The sequence below is a fragment of the Bos grunniens genome, chromosome 9 (assembly GCF_055505025.1).
Source record: "Bos grunniens cultivar Pamir isolate PY7600 chromosome 9, Bosgru_T2T1.0, whole genome shotgun sequence".
In the NCBI taxonomy this organism is placed as follows: domain Eukaryota; kingdom Metazoa; phylum Chordata; class Mammalia; order Artiodactyla; family Bovidae; genus Bos; species Bos grunniens.
Genome location: NC_141173.1, coordinates 27200332 through 27204957, shown reverse-complemented (window position 1 = coordinate 27204957; position 4626 = coordinate 27200332). Strand labels below are relative to the sequence as shown.

Below are 4626 nucleotides of genomic sequence, written 5' to 3'. Positions count from 1 at the left end.
CCAGCTGATCTACCAGGAAAGCCCTCACAGAGTAAATATTTATCTATTTATCATAGAGTAATAAAACATGCAAACAATTTAGTTTTAAAATTTGTGTCAACATATATTCTTCAATTCTATATCCCAGTCATTCCATCTAAGATTTAAATCTGACAATAAAAGAATTGTAAGATTATGTGAGCTTACAGAAACTGTCATGAAATAAAAGGAATTAAGTCATCCCTTCACTAATTTTATAGGAGATGTCAGTCAGGACAACAGCTATGTAAGACAAACAGACAGGCAAGAATATCCAATGAAGTAAAGAAAACCTCACCAATAAATGGTGCTGAAAGAACTAGACAGCTAAATGTTTAAAAAAAAATGAAATTAGAACGTTCCCTAACACCATACACAAAAATAAACTCAAATGGATTAAAGACCTAAATGTAAGGCCAGAAGCTATAAAACTCCTAGAGAAAAACATAGGAAAACATTCTTTGACATAAATCACAGCAAGATCCTCTTTGACCCACCTCCTAGAGTAATGGAAATAAAAACAAAAGGGACCTAATTAAAATTAAAAGCTTTTACACAGCAAACACAATTAATGAAGTTAAAAGCCAATCCTCAGAATAGGAGTTGCAAGCAAAGCAACTGACAAAAGATTAATCTCCAAAATATACAAGCAGCTCATGCAGCTCAATATCAGAAAAACAAACAACCAATCAAAAAATGGGCAGAAGATCTAAACAGACATTTCTCCAAAGACACAGATGGCTAACAAACACAGGAAAAGATGCTCTACATCACTCATTGTTAGAGAAACGCAAATCAAAACTACAATGAGGTACCACTTCAAATCGGTCAGAATGCTGCTGCTGCTGCTGCTAAGTCACTTCAGTCGTGTCCAACTCTGTGCGACCCCATAGACGGCAGCCCACCAGGCTCCCCCGTCCCTGGGATTCTCCAGGCAAGAACACTGGAGTGGGTCGCCATTTCCTTCTCCAATGCAGGAAAGTTAAAAGTGAAAGTGAAGTCACTCAGTCGTGTCTGACTCTTAGCGACCCCATGGACTACAGCCCACCAGGCTCCTCCGTCCATGGGATCTTCCAGGCAAGAGTACTGGAGTGGGGTGCCATTGCCTTCTCCACTGGTCAGAATGGCCATCACCAAAAAATCTACAAACAATAAATATTGGAGAGGATGTGGAGAAAAGAGGATGTGGAGAGGATGTAGAGAACCCTCTAGCATTGTTGGCGGGAATGCAAATTGATACAACCACTATGGAAAATAACATGGAGATTTCTTTAAAAACTAGAAATAAAACTACCTTATGACCCAGCAATCCCATTACTGGGCATATACCCTGAGAAAACCGTAATTCAAAAAGACACGTGTACCAAAATGTTCACTGCAGCACTATTTACAATTGCCGGGACATGGAAGCACCCTACACATCCATCGACAGATGAATGGACAGATGTGGTACAAATGTACAACGGAACATTACTCAGCTGTAAAAAGAAAGGCAACTGAGTCAGGTGAACTGAGGTGGATGAACCTAGAGCATGTTATATAGAGTGAAGTTAAGTCAGAAAGAGAAAAACAAATATCCTATATTAACACATACATATGGAATCTAGACGGAGAAGGCAATGGCACCCCACTCCAGTACTCTTGCCTGGAAAATCCCATGGATGGAGGAGCCTGGTAGGCTGCAGTCCATGGGTTGCGAAGAGTCAGACACGACTGAGCGACTTCACTTTCACTTTTCCCTTTCCTGCATTGGAGAAGGAAATGGCAACCCACTCCAGTGTTCTTGCCTGGAGAATCCCAGGGATGGGGGAGCCTGGTGGCTGCCGTCTATGGGGTCACACAGAGTCAGACACGACTGAAGTGACTTAGCAGCAGCATGCAATCTAGAAAAATGGTACTGATGAACCTATTTGCAGGGAAGGAATGGACACAAAGGTGAGGACAGTCTTGTGAACAAGGAGGGGAAGGTGAGGGTGGGACACATCCAGAGAGTAGCACTAACATATACACACCAGCATGTGTACGACAGCTAGCTAGTGGGAAGCAGCTGTGTAGCACAGGGAGCTTAAACGGGTGCTCTTGTGATGACCTAGAGAGGTGGGGTGGGGGGAGGTGGGAGGAAGGCTCAGGACGGAGGGGATATATGTATACTTAGGGCTAATTCACATTTCGTGCAGCAGAAACCAACACAACATTGTAAAGCAATTATCCTCCAATTTAAACACACACACACACAAAGGGACTCGTTTTCATTGAAATGCCCAGATAAAATGTTTCATACAGTCTTAGGTCTAGAAGGATATGTTTGAATCAAACCAAGTTGAACTTAAACTCTTATGTGTTATCTCCTTAAATTAAATATATATATATATATGTTTTATGATTAACTTTATAGCTCTATTAAAAGTTTTATAAAAAGTTTTACTTAGCCACGTGCTGCTGTCCCCGCCAACTCCGCACCATTCCTCATGATGGATGAAAACGGAGCTCAAGGTTGAGAGCCTGCTGCAGTCTACAGCCGGACGCCATGGACTTATTAAGTACTGGATCACATTTGTCAACCACGAAGCCAGGTCCACGTGCTTCGCCCTCCAGGCCGCCCAGCAGGTGCCCCAGCTCTGGGTCCTGCTCCGCTGGGACAGGAACAACCGCTCCAGGCTGAGCCCTGCCATGCTGGACTGCACCTTTCCTGGGCCACCTGCACCTGCCTCAAGGAGGCCAGCTACAACCACTGGCTGACGCTCACAGCCCTCGTTAGCCTGAGCCTGGACAATGAGGGCCAGGAGCTATTCGTGACCTTCAGCTCACTGCCCATGGTGGTGCTCGACGACCACCTGTTCTCTGACTCAAGCATGATCATCTCTGAACCTGCAGGAGGTGACACCACACTCACAGGCTCTGCAAGAGCTATTCTGGCCGCTCTTGGAAATTCTGGGCCCTTGCTGCTCTGTCTGTATCCTCCGAGTTCCTCTCAACTAACTAACCAGAGCGCGCACGCCGACGACGTCATCCCGGGCACGCGCGCGCACGCACCAGCCGGAGGAGACGTCCCCATGGTGTGGACCGCCAACCCTGAGTGCTTCTGCAAAGTGCTCCTGCGTCTCAATGACACCGCTGAGAGCCTGCTGCGCACCGTCCAGCTGGGCCTGGAAGTGTTGCCCTCCATGCTGTCCAGGGTGGCCAGCATCTTGAAGGGCTGTGCTTTCCTCGGTGGGTACTCACAGACCACGCCACTGCCTGGTACCCTGGAGCTCACTTGGCAGTGCGGTGTTTTTGTGGGTGGAGACGACTATCAGTCGGGCTAGACCAAGGTCAGGTTCGTGCTCACGGACTTCCTTACTGTTTCTGGCCTCAAGACCTTGTCCATCGTGAGCTACACCTGGCAGCAATGACGGGCAGAATCCGTCGGCGCCAACACAGTTCCATTCCAAGGAGGTGTCCAAGAGCAGCGTGGTATACGATGTGCTGGTGCACGGTGACGCAGCGCTCTACTTGCAGGGCAAGGAGCCGGGTCACTGCATGGTCATCAAGCACGTGCTATACGTGGGTGACAGCAAGCGTGTTCTGGATTAGTATACAGCAGAACGGATGCTAGGTGGTACCAACAGGCTGGAACTGCACAACACATTCGAGGACTCGCTCCTGGCCAAGCCCCTCACACCGGACCTGGAGCAGCTGCCAAACCATGCCAGCGCCTGATCTTCTGCACAGATGTCAACCCAGAGCTACAGAGCTTCCATCCGGTGCTGTCGCTGTGCAGCTTGGCTTCCTCTTGCAAGCACAGCTTGGGCGATGGGGCAGCCCAATGGCCAACCCACTCTTCCGCCAGCACCAACTGCATTGAGAGTACCTTCAGAGTCTGCGTGGGGCTTCCACTGTAGAACCATGCGCTTCTGGAGCGCGAGATGAAGCGCCCTGTCCTCGAGCGAGTTGGGCTTGTGGCCACTGCCCGCCGTGTGCCTTGTGAGAAAGGAGCAGTGCCCGCCTCCCCCAATGGCTTTACTGGTGACACCAATGGGCACTCGCAAGCTGAGGCACCCCAGATGCCCACCACCACCTAAGGCCATGACCATACAGCTCCCCCGTAACTACTCCTATCCCCAGTGCTCCTCAGGCCCCCAGAAGAAATAAAGCTAGTGCCATCCCAGGGACAGAGGAGCGTGGCCGGTTACAGTCCATGGGGTCACAAAGAGTTGGGCACGACTGAATTGACTTAGCAGGTATTATAAAAAAAAAAAAAATTAAATTAAATAAAAAGTTTTACTTAGTAAATCAGTAGGTTTATGATAATAAAAACCAAATGTTTAAGTTCTTTAATCAAAACACAACTTGCTTGATTTTAGTATTTTATCCATAACAAATAATACCAGGTTAACAAAACAGAAGTTTATTCCAGCTATATTGTTATGTGTGTGTGTGAAACATAAAAAAAAAAAAAATTCTGCAGTCACAATGAGAAAAAACAAGGGATATGGGTAACAAATTTGTTCTTTCCCTTCTTTTTACTATTAATTCACTGACTATCTAAAGCAGCTGGATTTACATGCTATTAAATTCATATTGCTCTTAGAATCAGAGGTTAAGACTGAGACATTGAAAACAATTTAC

General features: G+C 46.7%; 1 pseudogene; it reads left to right on the top strand.

The window, feature by feature from the left end:
* Nucleotides 1–2831: 2831 nt before the first annotated feature.
* LOC147365715 (inositol-3-phosphate synthase 1 pseudogene) lies at nt 2832–4343 on the top strand (annotated as a pseudogene).
* The last annotated feature ends 283 nt before the right edge of the window (nt 4344–4626 follow it).